The sequence below is a fragment of the Equus asinus genome, chromosome 25, assembly GCF_041296235.1.
Source record: "Equus asinus isolate D_3611 breed Donkey chromosome 25, EquAss-T2T_v2, whole genome shotgun sequence".
NCBI classification, from domain to species: Eukaryota; Metazoa; Chordata; class Mammalia; order Perissodactyla; family Equidae; genus Equus; species Equus asinus.
The window spans coordinates 44,370,135-44,392,350 of NC_091814.1; the positions used below are offsets into that span (position 1 = coordinate 44,370,135).

General features: G+C 35.6%; 1 protein-coding gene across 12 annotated transcripts in view; it reads right to left on the reverse strand.

Moving 5' to 3' along the window:
* RASAL2 (RAS protein activator like 2) overlaps positions 1-22,216 on the reverse strand; it is a 371,817-nt gene that overhangs the window by 133,107 nt on the left and 216,494 nt on the right. The window lies entirely within an intron of this gene.

Consider the following 22,216-nt stretch of genomic DNA (forward strand, 5'->3'; position numbering starts at 1 on the left):
TTTCTGTCCCAAGGGGCAGTAGGGTTGATGTGTGCATCTGTGTGTTTTAATAAGTGATTTTTTTAAAGCAATCTAGTTCAAAATCTGTCCTGTTTTAGGAATAGAAAAATAAAATAAATTTCAGAGATTCTTATTTTGAACGTTATTATACTGAATTAAAATGTAAACTTTTCAAACTACAAAAACTAGGTAAATATCTTACAGCTGATACATATCTTGAAGTCTGTTAACACACATATTATTATCTTAAACTCACTCAGTAGAATCACCTTCACTTATCACAATGGAAATATTTTAAATTTAGAAAATTTTTATTTCCTTAAAACTCTTCATTCAGCTCTTAAACTAGAACTTCATTTTAAAATAAAGGATAATCAAAAATTAATTTTATAAACTGAGTGGCTCTTACTAATTCGTCAACTAGATGTGCTTAAATTATAGATAACGCCACTATTCTCAGTCATCATTTGGTTTGTTTTAAAATCAGACATATTTCTAAGGTATTTTTTTCTACATTCCAAAAAAGAAAGGCAGGTCAATGATGTAAGCTTCATTATTGATATGATGACCTAGCACATTATGCGGCTGCTCAGTTGCTGAGGTTAGCATATCAGGATTGATCAATTTAAAAATTCAAATTTTGAATCACTGAATAGACTCCACTTACCGCTTCAGACAGTGGAACACGGCAGACATGAGAAGAGCACAGTATCAATGTTACCTACCATTTAACAAACAGCTGATAGAAGCACATATCCTCAATCTATCTATATTTATGTGTGTGTGTATATATATATATAATGTGTAATATATCTCTCATACTATCTTACTATATATGTGTACATATCTCTGTGTGTGTATATGTGTGAATGTATGTATATCCTTTGGCACCCTTTGTTTCCTCCTCTTTCTCTCCTCAAGTCTCAATGATTTAAATTTAAAGTCTCCTGTAATTCTATCGTAAATTGTAATGGGTTATCTCGTTTCATCTTCCTTTAAGAATCATAATGCTCTAACATTGTATTTTCTTCTGCCTTTATTTCTGGATTCCTATTTCTACTTCAGATGAACGACTTCTTTAAACCCTATTGATACTCAAATAAGAATCATAGGGAAAGAAAGGCATAAACAAAAGTTACACAGAAAGGAACAAACTATGGGTATGACTCTGCAGACTTGCAGACCACAAATTCCCACCCTGTGCCCTATACGAAACGAAACCCCTATCCTTTCATCACCAAAGATGATACAAAGCTTCATCATTATTATTAATTGTCATTTATAATTGACCTTAAAATACTACAAAGCATACTGGGATTATTTTTACTTATTCCTCAGAATAATTCTAAAAAATAGGTCACGATTTCCATAATTCTATCCAAGAGTTAGAAGTAAGGGCAGTGAGTCTAAGTTATAAGGGGGAGAGAGATTCAGCTGAATGAAAGGAAGTCTGAGCCATTGGCAGCAGCTTTCTGAAGGGGCGGCCTGCTGTAAGAGACAGTGACTCCCTAACTCTTCACGCACAGGTTGACTGTCCATTTGATGAATCTACGGTAGTGCAGCAGTTCCCAAGCTATGCTACCGAACAACACTGGCATTCTGAGGATAAAAGAGAGTAACAGCAATCTTCTCCCAAATGACAGAAAAAGTCCACGTATACAATTTTCTCAAGTGTGAATTTTTCTTCTTAAACGTATTTTAAAATGCTAAAATCTATTGCTGTTAATTAACCTTAAAAATGTCTAGAATGGTTCCAAATTCAGATAATGACATTTTCAGATAGTTGAAGGTTAATTATAACGATAATTTATTGTGTTCTGCACAAAGCATATTTACTACCAGGAGTTCTAATACCTGAATAAATCTGAGAACTGTTGAGAAAACAATTTTTCTTAAATCTGAATATGATGCTATTCCATTAGTCAACACTCTTTCAAGGAGATTACATACCATATCTTCTTAATATCTATACTAAATCTTTGTTACAAGTTTGCGTGACTATTTGTAATTCCCTGTTTCATGCCTTCCAGCTTTGGTGTTGCTCCTTCTCTGTCTGACAGTTCCTTCTTTACCTGGTCTGCCTGTCATACTCTTATTTACCCTTCAAAACTCATATTTAAAATTATTTTCTTCATGTAGTTTATCCTATTTCCTACACAGAGTTCATCACATTCTCCTCTGTACTTTTTTTTTAAATTCTGCACTATTTTTTCCTTTATAGCTCTCATCATCATATTATGTACTGATGTTTAATGTCTCTTTTATTGGGGGTGGGCGTGGTGGCCAGGGCCTTTGTCTTGTTTTCAGCTTATCCCTAGAGCTTAGAACAATGCCTGGCATCAGTAGGTACTTAATAAATGATAGATGGATAGATGGATAGATGGATGGATGGATGGATGGATGAAAGAAGATATTTCACTTATTGAACCTTTTGTAAACATTTAGACTTAGAAATACTTTAAAATAATTTGAGGACAGGGACCATAGTATATCCGTTTTCTGATACCAGAGCTTATTAGCACCACTATGTTGTTATGGTGAAACAAGAACATAAAGGAACTCATCTCAGGCTTGTGCAGTTTCAAGTAACTAACTGAAGCCAATCAAATTATACACCAAGGGAAAATAGTCATTTCACCATTTACCCAATTAGGACCTACTTGCACTAGGTGGAATCCTGATTGGCAGAAGTTGCTTCTCAAAGTAATTTTTACCATCTATGAAGCTACCACAATGTGCTGTGCTGCCATGGTCAGGGAAATGCAGCTTCTGAGGTAGAGACTGAAGAGACTGATAAAATCTTAATCTCCTACAACATCAGGGAGGAGTTCTCTAAGAAGCTGAAGAAATATCAGTAAACGCTTCACTCTTTAGCTAATAGGCTCAAGTTAGAAAGTGGCTAAAACCCACGTCCATGCAGAAAATTCCTCACTGGTTAGGAACAGCCTCATAGACTGTGAAAGAGTTTTGAACTGATATATTAGATCATACAACTAGAACTCTCAACTTAGCACCCAGAATGTTCAATTTGGTTATGTGAGGGCACTTAAGCCATTTTATTTCTGCAGATAATCACTATGCTGTAAATATCTGTTTTCACATTTCTCCTCTGTATAGAGAGTTGGGTAGGGTTGTCTTGACTAATCCATCTTATGCAGTCATGATGCAGCATCGGACCTAATAAATGGTTCTATTAGGTTGAACTACATGAAAATGCCATTTTGTAAGTCAAAAACAAGCAATGATCAAATGAATTATAAGACAGATTCAAACACTGAATGAAGGGTTGAACTACATAATTTTAAAGGTCTCTTTCACTTCTGGAATCTCATGATATTATAATTCAAACACAAGAGTATCAATCAATTTCAATGCTTGGTTACCACCTTGTCAAACTATGGTCCTCCTATTATACATTTAACATAGCATTCTGTTCTTGTCCTTCTTGGAACTTACCACAACTATAATTTAACTATTCATATATTGGATGTCTATCTGCTCCTTGTCCTGGTACCTGTAAGCTCCACGGTGGCAGGGACTGTACCTACCTTGTTCACTGCTATATCCTCAGCACAAAATATAGTGTTTGCCTCATAGTAATTGCTTAATAAACAAATGGCTTGAAAACAAGTCTAAGTGGATTATTGAAGGCTATATTTATGTGAATTTCCAAATTCAGTATCAACAAATATTGGTTTTGTTTTAAAATACTAGGATAATTTTTCCTAGTTATGAATCAATCAAATAGTATATCTGTTGAATTATGAAGAATATAGACAGCTTATTTTCCCCCTACACCATACAGAAGTAATTATGGAATTCTGACTTTGGTACAGTTATATAAGTCAATGTGACAGCCATTAAGAAACCTTAAGACCATAAATGCATGATTTTCTGAAAATCAAAGGGCACAAAAAATAAGCTAGCTGCATATAATTAAAAATTACTTGCACATCCATTTTATTTCTCACCAAATTAACAAACAAAAACACTGCTAATACCTATCTTCTCCTCTTCCAAACAGAAACACATTTAAATAGCAGTCAAACTGAGGTGTATGCCAGTCTGTATGTATGCTCCCTCTTTTGAACAGAAGAAGATCAGAAATACAGCTGCTTCTAACTGAAACCATAAACAGTTTGGCATTTTGATACTGAGGTCTTCCCACTGTGTTCTTTTGAGAGTTCATATTAGAAAAGGAAATCATTGTTTATAATTGGAATGACAAACACCAAAACCACCCACTTTAGAAATGCCACTGAAATTCTAATTTTTATTTGAATTTGATGGGACCACAAGACACACACACACACAAACACACTTCTCTTCTGATAAAGAGGTCTTTATAATTAAAGACCAGAGGATCTCCTAGTCATATGGTTAGCAAAGTACTTACAAGTGTTCAGAAGAGGCACATGCCAAAAAAGTGACAATTTTGATGGCCACACAATGTTTTTACAACTTATGGCTAAGCATTAGAGCTTTACCTTGCTTTTCCAGCTAAAATGATTTAGTAGATTGCATTTCCTCACCTGAAATGGCAACTGGCAGGGAGGAAGCATCACAGAGACTAGACAAAATCAGAGATCAGTAACCTTTCTCAATATTCAGGCTTTCATATGAATACCACTATATTTCAAAGAAAAATAAGCAAAACAGTAAGTGGAAAAATATAAGCAAATCATCTTCTAGTTTTATTTCATCATATTGAGTAACAATATTGTACAAGAACAAAAGCAATACTTCTACTACTATGAAAAACATTCATTAATAAACAACAAAAAGCAACTAAAAGCATTTTGGGAAAGGGTTGGATATTAATGGATGATATCTCTGAATGTACTCACAGAGCCAAGGACATGCCTATGATACTGGTTCTACTCATTTAAAAAGATGGCTTATAGGGAATGATGTCAGCATCATGGCGGAATAAGTTGTTCCCTTTCTCTCTCCCTTCTAAGTTACAACTAAACAGACATTCATTAACCAACAGAGGATTCCCTACACAAAACATCAGGACACCTGAGAGATTCACACAGCCATACATCTGAAGTTGGGTGGACTGGATCCCTGGGAAGCAACTGAACTGGGTGAGTGGACCCCTCCCCATCCCCAGAGGCAGCAATCCAGGTCACAGATCCTCACACAGCAGCTGGTGTGACTGTGAGTGGATATGGAGGCAGCTTGGCCTGCACAGGAATGCTTTTGGAGTGGTAGGCTGGCCCACGGGAGCACCCCCTGATTAAGGTGGCTCCACCCACTTGAATGCTCCCTCCTGAGCGGCAGCAGTTCAGCCAGCACCAGCCTGAATGAAAGTGCCACCCCTGCCTAGCACAGCAGCTCAACTGGCCCCACCTGTGCAAGTGCAACCTGCCCACTGAACACAGAGACCCTGGCTGCAGGAGCACAACCCACAGAGAAGCTGCAGCCAGCCCATGTGAACGCAGAGTGGCCCACCAGTACAACTACCAGCAGATGAGGCAGAATCAGAAAATACAGCTTCTGACCCCATCCCCAGCAGTGGCAGGTGGAATCTGCAACATAATACTACTACAAATGCGCCAGCAAAGGATCATTTCATCTAATACCATGAAGAACCACAGTAACACTGCAGAGAAGAAGGAAAAGGACAAGTCTCCAGAAACCAATCCTGAAGTCACAGAAGATTACAATCTAAATGACAGAATTCAAAATAGTTGCCATGAGGAAATTAAATGAGTTACAAAACAACACTGAAAGACAGGTCAATGAGTTCAGGAATAAAATTAAGCAACAGAATAATATTTCACCAAAGAGATTGAAACTCAAAAAAATTATACAGAAATTCTGGATATGAAGAACATAATTAATGAGATAAAAAATAATGTAGAAACTATAAAAATAGAACAGATCTTATGGAGGACAATATTAGTGAATTAGAAGAGAGAAATACAGAAATACTTCAGATGGAGCAGAAGAGAGAACTAAGCTTTGAAAAAAATGAGGTAATTCTTAAATATCCGAATCAACTAGGAAAAGTAGCATTAGGATCATAGGTATTCCAGAGGGAGAAGAGAAGGAGAAAGGAGCAGAGACCTTATTCAAAAAAAATAATAACTGAGAAGTTTCTAAACCTGAGGAAGAAACTGGACTTACAAGTATATGAAGCCAATAGAACTCCAAATTACATCAATGCAAAAAGACCTTCTCCAAGGCATACAATATTAAAACTGGCAAAAGTCAATGACAAAGAAAAAATATTAAGGGCAGCAAGGCAGAAGAAAATAACCTACAAAGGAACCCCTATCAGGCTTTCAGTGTATTTCTCAGCAAAAACCTTACAGGCTAGGAGAGAGTGGAATGATATATTCAAAATACTGAAAGATAAAAACTTTCAGCCAAGAATACTCTATCCAGCAAAATTATCCTTCAGATATAATGGAGAAATAAAAACTTTCCCAGATAAAAGCTGAGGGAGTTCATTGCCACTAGACCTGCCTTACAAGAAATGATGAAGGAATCCTTCCTACCTGAAACAAAAAGGCAAAGGTTTAAAAAGCTTTGAGCAAGGAAACAGATAGACAAAATCAGAAAAGTGCAACTCTCAATCAGAATAGGTTAGCAAACACTTATTTATAACATGAAAGATAAAGGAAAAGAAAGCATCAAACATAACTATAAACACTTCAATTTAGTCAAAAATAACACAAAAATGAATAATTTGTGACAACAATAACTCAGATGGGAAAAGGACTGGGACAGAACCTGCTTAGGCTAATGGAGACAACAGTCTATCAGAAAATGGACTATCTCATCTATGAGATCTTTTATACAAACCTCATGGTAACCACTAAACAAAAAATCAGAGTAGAGTCACAAATCGTAAAAAAAGAGAAAACCATTGTAGAAAACCAACAAACTGAAATGGCAGTCAGAAATACAAGCGAAAAGAAATAATGGGAATATAGAATAACACGAAAACAAGAGATAAAATGGTAGTATTAAGCCCCCATATATCACAATTACCCTAAATGTAAATGGATTGAATTTTCCAATCAAAAGACAGAGAGTGGCTGGATGGATTAACAAACAAGATCCAACAATATGCTGCCTCCAGAAAACACATCTCAGTTCTAAAGACAAACATAGACTCAGAGTGAAGGAATGGAAGATGATACTCCAAGCAAATGGCAAGCAAAAGAAAGCAGGTGTTGCCATACTTCTATCAGACAAAGCAGACTTCAAGATAAAAAAAAGGTGAGAGACAAAGAGGGACAGTATATAATGACAAAAGGGACATTCCACCAAGAGGACATACACTTATGAATATATACGTACTTAACACAGGAGCACCAAAGTATATAAAGCAACTATTAATAGACCTAAAGGGAGACATTGATAGCAACACAATAATAGTAGGGGACCTCAACACCCCACTTACATCAATAGATAGATCATCCAGATAGAAAGTCAACAAGGAAACAGTGGCCTTAAATAGAACACTAGATCAGATGGATTAATAGATATATAGAGAACATTCCTTCCAAAACCAGCAGAAGACACATTCCTCTCCAGTGCACATGGAACATTAACAAAGATAGACCATACATTGGGAAACAAAGCAATTCTCAATAAATTTAAGAAGACTGAAATCATATCAACATCTTTCCTGACCACAATGCTATGAAACCAGAAATCAACTACAAGAAAAAAGCTGTGAAAGTCACAAATACTTAGAGACTAAACAACATGCTACTTAACAACTACTGGATCAATGAAGAAATCAAAAACCCCTGGAGACAAATGAAATGAAAACACAAATAGCAACTCTTATGGGATGCAGCAAAACCAATACTCGGAAGTTTATAACAATACAAGCCTACTTCAAAAAATAAGAAAAATATCAAATAAGTAATCTTAAACTACACCTAACAGAACTAGAAAAAGAACAAACAAAGCCTAAAGTCAGCAGGAGGGAAACAATAAAAATTAGAGTAGAAATAAATGAAATAGAGACTTAAAAAAAGAAAATATAAATGATTAATGAAACTAAGAGCTAATTCTTTGAGAAGATAAACAAAATTGACAAACCCTTAACCAGACTCTCTAAGAAAAAAAAAGAGAAGGCTTAAATAAATAAAATTAAAAATGAAGAGGAGAAATTACAATGGGTACCACAGAAATACAAAGGATTATAAGAGAATACTATGAGAAACTATACACCAACAAATTGGACAATCTAGAAGAACTGGATAAATTCTTAGATTCATACAACCTTCCAAAACTGAAACAAAAAGAAATAGAGAATCTGAATAGACCAATCATGAGGAAAGAGATTGAAATAATAATCAAAAACCTCCCCCAAAAAGCAAAAATCCAGGACCACATGGCTTCTCCGGAGAATTCTACCAAACATTCAAAGAAGACTTACTACCTATACTTCTCAAACTATTCCAAAAAATTGAAGAATCAGGATGCTTCCTAACTCACACTATGAGGCCAGACAAAGACAACACAAAAAAGGAAAATTACAGGTCAATATTGCTGATGAACATAGGTGGAAAATCCTCAACAAAATATTAGCAAATTGAAGACAGCAATACATTAAAAGTTTCATACACCATGATCGAGTGGGATTTATACCAGGGAGGCAGGGATGGTTCAACATTTGCAAATCAATCAGTGTGATACCCTACATTAACAAAATGAGGAATAAAAATCATATGATCGCCTCAATAGATGCAGAAAAAGCATTTGACAAGATTCAACATCTATTCATGATAAAAACTCTCAATCACATGGGTATAGAAGGAAAGTACCTTCACATAATAAAGGCCATATATGACAAACCCACAGCCATCATCATACTTAACGGTGAAAAACTGAAAGCCATACCTCTGAGAACAGAAACAAGACAGTGGTGCCTAGTCTTGTCGCTCTTAGTCAACATAGTATTCGAGGTTTTGGCCAGAACAATTAGGCAAGGAAAAGAAATAAAAGGTATCCAAACTGGAAATGAAAAAGTAAAACTCTTGCTGTTTCCAGATGACATGATTCTGTATAAAGAAAACCCTAAGGAATCCACCAGAAAACTATTAGAAATAAACAACAACTACAGCAAAGTTGCAGGCTACAAAATCAACTTACAAAAGTCAGTTGCATTTCTATGCACCAATAATGAACTAGCAGAAAGAGAAGTCAAGAATACAATCCCACTGGAGCCGGCCCCATGGCCTAGTGGTTGAGTTTGGCACACTCTGCTTTGGTGGCCTGGGTTTGGTTCCTTGGCATGGACCTACAACACTCATCGGCGGCCATGCTGTGGTGGTGACCCACTAACAAAACAGTGGAAGACTGGCACAGATGTTTGCTCAGGGCAAATCTTCCTCAGCAAAAAAAAAAAAAAAAAAGAAAAATTCCATTTACAATTATAACAAAAAGAATAAAATATCTAGGAATAAATTTAACCAAGGAGGTACAACACCCATACACTGAAAACTATAAGACATTATTGAAAGAAATCAAAGACATGGAAAGATATTCCATGCACATGAATTGGAAGAATAAACATAGTTAAAATATCCATATTACTTAAAGCAATCTACAGATTCAATGTAATCCCAATCAGAATCCCAATGACATTCTTTACGGAAAAAGAATAAAGAATCCTAAAATTTTCAGGGAACAAAAAAGTATTTCAAATAGCTAAAGCAATCCTGAGAAAAAAGAACAAAGCTGGAGGTATCACAATCCCTGACGTCAAAATATACTACAAAGCCATAGTAATCAAAACAGCACGGTACTGGCACAGATCAACAGAACAGAACTGAGCCCAGAAATAAAAGCACACAAATAAGGATAGCTAATCTTTGACAAAAAAGGCAAGAACATATAATGGAGAAAGGAAAGTCTCTTCAATAACTGGTGTTGGGAGAACTGGACAGCCACATGCAAAAGAATGAAAGTAGACCATTATCTTACACCATACGCAAAAAGTAACTCAAAATGGATCAAAGACTTGAATGTCAGACCTGAAACTATAAAACACCTAGAAGAAAATGTAGGCAGTACACTCTTTGACATCAGTCTTGGTAGTATTTTTTCAAATACACATCTACTTAAGCAAGGGAAACAAAAGAAAAAATAAACAAATGAGGGGCCCGGTCCAGTGACCAAGTGGTTAAAGTTCCGTGCAGTCTGCTTCAGTGGCGCAGGTCTGCTGGTTCGGATCCTGGGCACAGACCTACTCCACTCATCAGCCACGCTGTGGAGGTGTCCCCTGTACAAAAAAAAAATAGAAGAAGACAACAACATGGATAGACCTTGAAGGTATTATGTTGAGTGAAATAAGCCAGACAGAGAAAGACGAACTCTGTATGACTCCACTCATAGGTGGTAGTCAACATATAGACAAAGAGAACTGATCGGTGGTTACCAGGGGAAAGGGGAGGTGGGGGGAGGGCACTAAGGGTGAAGTGGTATACCTACAACATGACTAATAATAATGCACAACTGTAATTTCACAAGGTTGTTAACTATCATAATCTTAATAAAAAACATAGAGGAAGATTGGCACAGATGTTAGCTCAGGGCTAATCTTCTTCAAGTAAAAGAACAGAGGAGGATTGGAAACAGATGTTAGCCCAAGGCAAATCTTCCTCAGCAAAAAATAAATAAACAAACAAATGAGACAAGATCAGACTTAAAAGCTTCTGCAAGGCAAATGAAACCATGAACATAATGAAAAGACAATCCACCAACTGGGAGAAAATGTTTGCAAATCATATATCCAACAAGGGGTTAATTTCCAAAATATATAAAGAACTCACACAACTCAACAACAAAAAAACAAACAACCCTATCAAAAAATGGGCAGAGGATATGAACAGACATTTTTCCAAAAAAGATATACAGATGGCCACATAGAAAGATGTTCAACATCACTAATTATTAGGGAAATGCAAATGAAAACTATAACAAGGTATCACCTTACACATGTCAGAATGGCTATAATTAACAAGGCAAAAAATAACAAACGTTGGAGAGGATGTGGAGAAAAGGGAACCCTCATACACTGCTGGTGGGAATGCAAACTGAGGCAGCCACTACGGTAAATAGTATGGAGATTTCTCAAAAAATTAAAACTAGAACTATCATATGATCCAGCTATCCCACTGCTGGGTATTTAGTCAAAGAACATGAAATGAACAATACAAAGAGATTTATACACCCCTATGTTCACTGCAGCATTATTCACAACAGCCAAGATGTGGAAGCAACCCAAGTGCCCATCAACTGATGAATGGATAAAGCAGATACACACACACACACACACACACACACACACACACACACACACACACACACAGAAACACAACAGAATATTAGCCATAAAAAAAGACAAAATTATATCATTTGCAACAACACGGACGGACCTTGATGGTATTATGTTAAGTGAAATAAGCCAGACAGAAAAAGAAAAACACCACATGATTTCACTCATATGTGGAAGATAAACACATGGATAAGGAGAACAGATTAGTGGTTACCAGAGGGGAAGGGGATGGAGGGCAGGGTGAAAGGGGTAAAGGGGCATATATGTACGGTAATGGATAAAAACTAGACTATTGGGGGTGAGCAAGATGCAGTCTATATAGAAACTGACATATAATAATGCACACCTGAAATTACACAATGTTATAACCCAGTATGACCTCAATAAAATAATTTTTTTAAAAACGGTGGAAATCTGAATAAAAAAATAGACAAAAATTAAAAAAATGAAAATAAAAGGAGGGCTTACATTGAACTTTAGTAAGTTCTTCAAAAACTCATTTCTTCAGTGGCTTTAATATATATATATATATATATATATATATATATATATATAACTGTCAGTTAGGCTTGTTGATTTCCTATTAAGTTCATCTGCTGTCACAAGTGAAGCACTATTAATCTACCTTTCCTATATAATGCAGAGAACACTTCAGTTTCAGTAAAAATAAGTCATCAGGCATTTGCTTTTACCTTAGTTTTCATGGTACAGTCATCTTTGGCATAGCACTGATACAACATACACATACACTATATAATCCAAAACACTACTGAATACTGCAGGTGCAGTCTGCTTCACCCAGTTTCCATTATTCCCTTACAACTAACTGAAGCAAACTAAAATCTAGTAGAACTCCAACAGATAAGTCACGAAGCATTAAAAAAAAGAAAAACTGAAAATTCTAACAGCGGTTTTGTAGGGAGAAGAGTTCTAAAACATACAACCTAAGAAGTAAATGCTATTATTTTGCCCATTTTACAGATGAGGAAATGGAAACACAGACAGGTTTGAATAACCTGCCCAACGTCACAATGTAGTGGAGCCAGAATTCACATCACACTTGGCTCTGGAGTGATTTCCCTTAACCACTATGGTATATACTAAAGTCAATTACTCCAAATTTATCTTTAAGTGGCATTTTGGGGTTATTATTTTCCTTCTCATAGCTTTCTGTACTCGCCAAATTTCTATAATATTATTGATTTTATAAAAGAGCTTGCATATTCCTCCACATTAGGTTTATCAGCAGCTTTGGCCCCTTTCTTCAATGTGTATGAATCCAGATGTCACAAAACATACAGCTTTGGAACAATATACTGAATTTTCAAAAGAACATTCCACTTGTGCTTTTTCATTTATGTCAGCAACTGGAGACAGCTATTCACCCAGAATCTGAGAGGCAGTTCCTGACTTGAAAATGAGTGATAATGTGTGAAAGTTTTCTGAACATCTGGGTCCTAGGAAATGGGGGCCAGTAGAGAGAGAGTTCATTTTCTTGTTTTTTTTAAAGGTAGAAGAGAATTGGTTAACTAAGGAAAGGGAAAGGGAGATATTCTCAGTAGTTTGGCCCCAAATTGTGTGTTCTCAGGAAGAAATCCAATTCAAGAGACAATGTGGGGCCTCTTTTCTCAGTTCCACAGGTACTTGTTTTCCTCTTCCATTTTTAATCAGACTTTATCCTTTATATAACGATAGAGATAGAAAAAAAATACTACAAACGCACGTACAGTCTTTGGTTTGTATATTCTATACCTTTTTGTTGTAAGAATATTATCCCTTAGTTAAACCTTTAAAAATGATGGTTCTAACCAACAAATGGGACTACATCAAACTCAAAAGCTTCTGCAAGCAAAAGAAACAATTAAGAAAATAAAAAGACAAGCTACAGAATGGGAAAAAAAATTTTTGCAAAACATATATCAGATAAGGGGTTAATATCCAAAATATATAAAGAACTCGTACACTTTAGTAACAAAAAACAAACAATTAAAAAATGGGTAGAAGAACTAAATAGACATTCTTCCAAAGAGGATATCAAAATGGCCTCAGGCAGATGAAAAGATGCTCAATAACATTAATTATTAGGGAAATGCAAATCAAAACCACAATGAGATAGCGCCTCACACTAATAGAATGGCTATCAACAAAAGACAAGAGACAACAGGTGCTGGCGAGAATGTGGTAAAAAAGGAACACTTACACACTGTTGGTGGGAATGTAAATTGATCCAATCACTATGGAAAATTATATGGAGGTACCTCAAAAAATTAAAAATAGATCTACCATATGATCCAGCAATTCCACTATTGGGTATATACTCAAAGGAACTGAAAACAATTATTTTAAAGAGATATATGTACTCTCATGTTGATTGCAGCATTATTCACAATCGCCAAGATATGGAAACAGCCTAAGTGCCCATTAATGGATGAATGGATAAAAAAGATGTGGTATACACACACACACACACATACACACACCCCAATGGAATGTTATTGAGTCATGAAAAAGGAGGGTAATCTTGCCATTTGCAGCAACCTAGGTGAACCCTGAACACATTATGCTACGTGAGGTAAGTCAGATAGAGAAACAACTGTGTGATATCACTTACATGTGGAATTTTAAAAAGTCAAACTTGAAAGAAACAGAGTAAAATGTTGATTACCAGGGAATGGTCGGTCGGGGGATAAAATTGATGTTGTTTAAGAGAACAAACTTGCAACAAGTAGTAAATAAGCTATAGTGATCTAATGCACAGTATAATGAATACAATGAAACTGTACCATGAATTACATAATGTGATAAATATCACTACAATGGGAATCATATTATAATATATCTATGTATCAAAAGTAGCACACTGTACACCTTAAATTTACACAATGTTATATGGCAAATATATTAAATTTTTTAAAATGATACCCCTGATTTTTTTTTGCTGAGGAAGATTCACCCTGTGCTACCACATGTTACCAATCCTCCTCTTTTTGCTTGAGGAAGATTCATCTGTGCCAGTCTTCCTCTATTTCGTATGTGGGTCATCACCAGAGCATGGCCCACAACGAGTTGTGCAGGTTCACACCCTGGATCTGAACCCGCAAACCTGGGCCGTCAAAGTGGAGCACGGCTGAACTTAATCACTAGGCCACAGGGCTGCCCTCCTGATTATTTTTTTAATAGAAAATCCATTCTCTAAAGGAAAATTTAAGTTCTTAAGTAAGGGGAAAATTAATCTGTGGTACTTTTACTCATTACTTCTGAACTATTAGAATGGTGACAGTAACAAAAATAAGGTCCTTTAATTCAATTAATGGCAATCCTGTCCCATTTTATGATACTAGTCTTAGTACATTTTCATTTCAAATATTACATTTCAAAATACATTTTCCCTCTATTTTTTGAGAAGTGTTATTTTTGAAAGTTCCTATGTAATGAAACAAGCATTTTTTTCCTTTTTAAAAGTTGAGATGAATGATCCTCCAATCTGTTAAAGCCAAGTACAAAACTTTATAGACATGAAAAACAACTCCATAAATAACCACGTTTAGTTTCAGAAAATATCAGTAAATACAAAAAATAACTTTCAAGAGGTTAAAACTTCCTTCTAAATTCCTGTGCAGACGGTAAAAAAAAAATTATTATAGTTACAAAACAAAGTTCCACATCATAAGAAATAACTAGATATTCTCTTAGAAAAGGCAAAAGCAATGGTATAAAAGGTACAGAATTATGAGACAAGGCACACAATCAATTCATGATCAATTCCAAAACAGCGATCCTACAAAGAAAACATGATGGAGTTCAGCAACACAAATACTGCATTCAAGGATTGATTTACCATTTGCTTTGAAAACAAGCCAAATTTTTCTGTCCATCACAAGCGATAATATATTTTCTCTTAGCGATAAAACACGAGATATAAATTTATTACTGCTAAGCTAAAGACAAAACATACTATTACCCATGAAAATCTTGAAAATCTTCTATGAGATTTGTTTCACTGACAGCAGTGATGTAATTCCAATAAAAAACAAAGAATTTGGTTTTCAACATATTCAAGAATTATGACTGTATGCCCATACTATTCTTTAACCTGTCTTCAATACGGGTTACTATTAACAGATAAATCTGCCCCAGGATATAGTAAACTTAGAGAGCGTATGGCTTGGGTCTTTGAACAAATTTAAAACTAAATAATGTATTTAACATGCTGGTCTTAAAATGTCATATTGATAGGAGACAAAAATAAGTGAAAAACAGTTATATTTCAGGGAAGGCTAATACTTGAGTGATATTTTATGGGTGACAAAAATTGAGAGAGAAAAGAGAGATTAATGAATTTGCTAAGGAAATAGTCATGTTGACTAAGGGCAGAATCACACTCCCATTATTAGATCTCTCAAGAGGCCATCTAGAGAAATAAGAACAGGGATATCTGTGCATGAGAATTAGAGACATCCTCTTCCCCTTGTCAGGAAATAAATACAATGGTTTCTATCTCATTGGCAAGAGAAAGTCAGACAACAACACCAATTTTAAGAATATAGTCCTGTCCATAGATAAGTTGTAGGCTTGAACTTGTAAAATTTGATTATTATAGACCATCCTTTATGCTGCACCATCAGCTGTTGCATAATTAAAACTATTCCCTACAAAATAATCAACATTTCCTATAACTTTTATGATGCATATGTCCAATTTTACATCATACCCATGCATGTAAACATGAAATCAGAAAGAACAAGATGGATTGGAAAATGCTGAAAATACATTGTGCATTCTTGTTCAAGATTTAACTGGACTCAATACTTATTGTCATCAAGTGCCAAACATGTTCTTTGTAAAGAAGTTCTCTAAATGATGCAGGAAGTTGCATTTTAGCAAAAAGAATTTCATTCATCACAATTTGTTCTATGACTGTCAATAGCAACAAGAAACCTATGTATTCTGTTTTTATATTTTTGAATAGATGGCTACAGATTTTTCCCCACAAAATAACAGTAAAACAGACAATTTTGCTAATGAATTTATTTTTGTAAGGGTATAGGATATAACCACTGATACTGTCATAGGACCCAGGAGTATACAACTGTGCCTCTTTTGCTCACCACTCTAAGGTAATATTAGCAGGTGGAAGAGCATAGTGGTTAACAGAACCGACTTTATGGCCAGATTACCAGGTTCAGATACCAGCTACGCCATTTACTATTTGTATGCAGGGTCTTGGCAAAGAATTGCCTAAGTTTCATTAAATAGTAAAAAACAAAAGGGATAATAATAGTACGTAGCTCAGAGGGCTACGTGAGTAAATATTTGCAAAGTGCTTAGAACAGCACATGGCACAAACCACCATATAAACATCTCTTGACTAAAATAAAAATAGTATTCTGTGTGTTTGGCAGAGGGGGGCTGCAAAAAAGTGGAAAAAATAAACCAAAAGAAAATGAGAATAATTTTCATCACTCATCTCTGATTTGACATAGTATTCTTTCCCTCAAAAAATTTACCTCTTTGGACATGAACAGATATTTCTCCAAAGATATACTGATGGCCAATAGGCACATGAAAAGATGCTCATCATTGCTGATCATCAGGGAAATGCAAATCAAAACTACACTAAGATATCACCTTACACCCGTTAGAATGACAAATATCTAAAACTAATAGCAACAAACGTTGGAGAGGTTGCGGAGAAAAAGGAACCCTCATACACTGCTGGTGGGAATGCAAACTGGTGCAGCCACTATGGAAAACAGTATGGAGATTCCCCAAAAAACTAAAAATAGAACTACCATACGATCCAGCCATCCCACTACTGGGTATTTATCCAAAGAGCCTGAAGTCAGCAATCCCAAAAGTCCTGTGCACCCCAATGTTTATTGCAGCACTGTTTACAATAGCCAAGACGTGGAAGCAACCTAAGTGCCCATCAACAGACGAATGGATAAAGAAGATGTGGTACATATATACAATGGAATACTACTCAGCTGCAAAACAGAACAAAATCATTCCATTTGCAATAACATGGATGGACCTTGAGAGAATTATGTTAAGTGAAATAAGCCAGCAAGAGAAAGATAATCTGTGTATGACTCCACTCATATGAGGAATTTAAAACTATGGACCAAGAACAGTTTAGTGGATACCAGGGGAAAGGTGGGGTGGGGGGTGGGCACAAAGGGTGAAGTGGTGCACCTACAACATGACTGACAAACATTAATGTACAATTGAAATTTCACAAGATTGTAACCTATCAATAACTCAATTAAAAAAAAAAGTTTACCTCTTTGCTATAATTTATTTATGGATTTCTTCATTTACCAGGACTCACAAGCTATTATTGCCTCATACTCTCTGAAATCTTTTTCTTTTCCTTCCATTTATAGAAACGTTTAGTTCTTTTACCAGGTAACATTTTAATATGTTCATTGCATGGTCCAGAGTACATCCCATTGCAACTATAATCATGTGAAAAAGTCTGTAACTTTATCAAAAAAGTATTCCTCTTACCAAGAGTACTGTTCAGTCTTTTGTTCCATCCACAGAGAATATTAGAAATAAGACACTACATACCCTACACTGTAATCATAGCTACTTTGATCAGAAAATGCTGATTAAATTACCCACAGAGGTACAAATGGAATGCTTTGTGAAATAATTTCCCAGGTATGTAGGACAGTAGCTTGCAGAAACTTGGGTATACATTCCAAAGAGCAACATACACATAACAACACATTGCTTACGTTACTCATGTTATGGGCTAGTATTAGCCCAACCTTCTGCACTTATCCAATCAAACATTTTGAGAAAAGATTTGTGCAGGGCTTACCAGTCACCTGATAATAATGCTGTAATGAAGTGGAACTGTAATAAACTAGTGCCTTCACTTTAGCATTCAACATTTATACTTTTCCCGCCACAAATGACTCTGATAACTTAAAGAAATTTGGTCAACAACACAGACAACCAAGACTTATTGAATGCATAACAAATGCATCTCTAAATATTGTTGAAGACAGATTTTCTTGTTTTGTTGAAATAAGAAGTACATCCAAAGTGACTGAGGAAAAGTGTGTTAAATTTCATCACATTAATTTTTTGCTGTGCACTTCACTTCTGAATACATTTGTACAATCTATGACTTTTCAATGAAAAAACTTGTCTCACCAAAAATCTGGCATCTTGAATGTTTGTCATAATTATTTTAATTATGCATAACCAGTACTTAAGTGTGATATAGCAGTACACTACTTAAAAATCAGATGCAGCAGCCTACTTAAAAATCAAATGTGTTCACATACATTGATTGCTTTGAACTCAAGATATCTTTTTTTACAGAAAATACAGCAAAACTGGCAGAGAGAAAGAAACTAACATTTCGTGAGTACCTACTATGTGGCATCATTCTGCTGGGGAACTTAATTTAAATATCTTATCTTTCACAACCCTGTGAAGTAGTAATTACCATCCTGATTTTACAAATTCAGAAGGTTGTTTCCTTAAAGTACACATTATTTTATTAAAGCAATATATGTACACTGTGGGGAAAAAAACCCAACCATACTTAAAATCAAATAAGCTAACAAAAAAAGCAGCCCTGTGACCCACCCCACCAAAGGCATTACTCCTTTTCATTTTTAGCTTTTTCTTTTGATATTTATCTAAATGAAACCTAGCAGTATAAGAATATTATTTAGATGTTGCGATTAAATTGGGAAGACCTTGGAAGCCTTCCGTCCTCTTACGTGTTTGGGCTGGACGCTCTCTCAGTCAGCTAAACAGCTGCTGTCCTGAGACTACTTGCCTTCACCAATATTCTGGAGATCTCCTTTGTCTTCTTCTTATCCTTCTCAATGGACCCCTTCTCTTACTTGAAAGACACTTTAGCTTGGAATAGTTTCAGTTTAGAAATCACATTCACTTGGAACTTTAAGGTCACTGTTCTTTGGTCTTAGCTTCTAATATGACAATCAAGAAGTCAGATGCCACTCTTATCTGAAGCCTATACAGGGTATTTTTGTTTCTGTTTTAACTCCTTGAAAACTTTTAGGAGGCTCTCCTCCTCAAAGATGTTCTGAAATTTCCAGAAGATGTGCTTTGAAGTAGGTATTTATTTATTCACTATGCTGAGCAATAGGTCCTTTTAAACTGGAAACTCATAACCTTCAGTTCTGGGAAATTTTCCTTCAGGTTTTCACCAAATGTCTCTTAACTAGTGAGACTTTCCCTGATCGTCTCTTATAAAATAATATTCCTTTGCCCCCTTCACCCACAGCACTCTCCCGGCCCTTTACCCTACTTCATTTTCTCTCCACTGCATTCATTACCACATGACATACTGTGGAGCTGTTGCTTTCTGTCAGTCTACTCCCACCTGAATGGAAGCTCCATGAAAGCAAGGGTTTTGTCTGCACTGCTGACTATTCTGAATCCTTTGTTCACAAAGGCCAGAACAGCGTTAGGGACATACAGGAATTTTAAAAAATATATTTGAAGAGTGAAAGGATTGACTCTATAGGGCAAGGTAATTTGCTGCATCAGTCACTCTAGGACTTTGAGTCATGAACAAAATCTAGTTGGAGAGAGGAAGGGAAGAGAGACAAGGTCTCACAGCTGCCTGTAAGTATTAAATCATTCTTAAACCAGAAATAGCTGATCAGTAATTGTGATTTGTACAAAGTGGTGGGGAAGCATAATAAAAAAGTGGATTTGAAGTCATACAGCTCTGGGTTTGAATTCTTGTTCTGCCCCCTATTTGGCATCACTATTTTTATCTATAACATGAGGATGATAACAGCACCTGTTTCACAGGACTACTGTCAGGAGTAAATGAGATAATCCACATCCAGACCTTAGCACTGTCACTGTTTTGTCACCATTATGTCTATCTGGTCACATTTCTTGTTTCTTCACATTCATAACTATTCTTCATTTTTATTCCAAAAATGTAAAGAGAGAAATTTGAGGTGGCAATCAGTGATACTGAGAAATAAGAAGAATCAGAGACTCACACTTAAAATTAGCCATTTCATGGTACTGTATCCTAGAAAACATAATAGGAGATGACAAAGTTTGTACAGCATACTAATTATTCAAGAATGTATGGAATTTATCAGGAAAAAAACCCTAAGTGTATTAGTTTCCTAGAGTTTCTGTAACAAATTACCACAAACTGAGTGGCTTAGAAACAAGACAAATTTCTCTCATACCAGTTTTCGGAAGGCCAGAAGTCCAAAATAGACAGAGCTGCATTTCCTCCAAAGGCTAAGCGGGGAACCCTTCCTTGCCTCTTCCAGCTTTTGGGAGCTCTAGGCATTCCTTGGCTTGTGTCTACATAACTCTAATCTTTGCTTCTGCTTCACAAGGCCTTCTCCTTCATGTGACTTGCCCTCTTCTGACTCTTATAAGGACTCTTGTCATTGAATTTAGAACCCACCCAGATAATCCAGGATGGTCTCACCTCAAGATCCTTAATTTAATTACTTTGGCAAAGACCCTTTTTCCAAATAAAGTCACATTTACAGATTCTGGAGATTACGACATAGACCTATCTTTCTGGGGGGCCACCATCAAGCTACTACAGCAGGTATATATTTTGTTCTTCCCATTGGATTTTGTACCATATATTCCTATTGGATTTTCTACACTGTTTTTCAGGTATAAGAATCAACAATGTTGTCTTCCTGCCAATTATGCTTTCAGATTTAACAACAAACTGTTGCTATCGATTACAGTCTCTAAGACATTTTAATAGTTTTCTGATATCTAGTTTCTAATTTAAAAAGATTTTCTAGCCTCAAGAATGCTCCTTATAATTTAAATAGATACCAGAATATAGTGTGCTTTAAAAAAGCTATTTAAGATGCCCTCAATGATAGCAACTAAACTTAGATAGATACAAATACTAGAATTTTAAAAAGAGTTCAGTAATTTTAAAAATTCAAAATAGAGAGAAATGTTAGTTAGAATGAAATTATTCTATTTACCTGGACAATATTACTATATCAAACTGGTTCTTTAGTAAGAGCCTTACAATAGTTATATGACGGCATCTTAGTTTAAACCCTAGAGATAATCCTATGCTTTTGATTGTCCCTAGAAAGGAAGAAGCATCACTTAAAATCTATAACCAAAAGTCCATAGGAGAGAAGGCAAAATAGAGAAAATAAGAGAAAAAGAGGGTTATAGCAAAGAAAATACAATTTAATTAGATTTTTTTTGAGACGTAAACTTTTGGTACACCAATTCTGAAATAGCATGGCATTATTACCAATAAAATGGAAACAGTATACATTTTCAAAGACAAGTATACGCTAAAGGATGACTTTTTAGAGTCTAATATTTCTTGTGGAAATCCATTCGTCAATCCCACTTATTAACAAAGAATAACAGGGAGATAGATTTCTGCTAATGAAATCTTGAATCTCTTCTTTTTCCTTGATAGGAATGGATACAACGTACCTTTGCTTGACCTACGGTTCTCCATTTCTAATGTGGAAAATGCATAAACTAGCCTTTTAGATGAGCTCATGATATTCCACAAGATTAATTTTTCTTTAAATTGCTATGTCAATTAAAACAGACATACTACTGCAGTGGAGTAAATGTTGGTGTCTCTCCAAAATTCATGTGTTGACATCCTAACCTCTCATGTGACAGTATTAGAAGGTAGGACCTTTAGGAGGTAATTAGGTCTAGCTCTCATGAATGGAATTAGTGCCCCCATAAAAGGGACTCCAGAAAGCTCGTGTGCCCTCTTTCTGCCACAAGAGGATACAAGAAGACGGCAGTCTGCAACCCAAAACAGGGCCCTCAACAGACACCAAATCTTTGACTTCCCAGTCTCCAGAACTGTTAGAAATAAATGTTCATTGTTTAAAGCTACCCAGTCTATGGTATTCT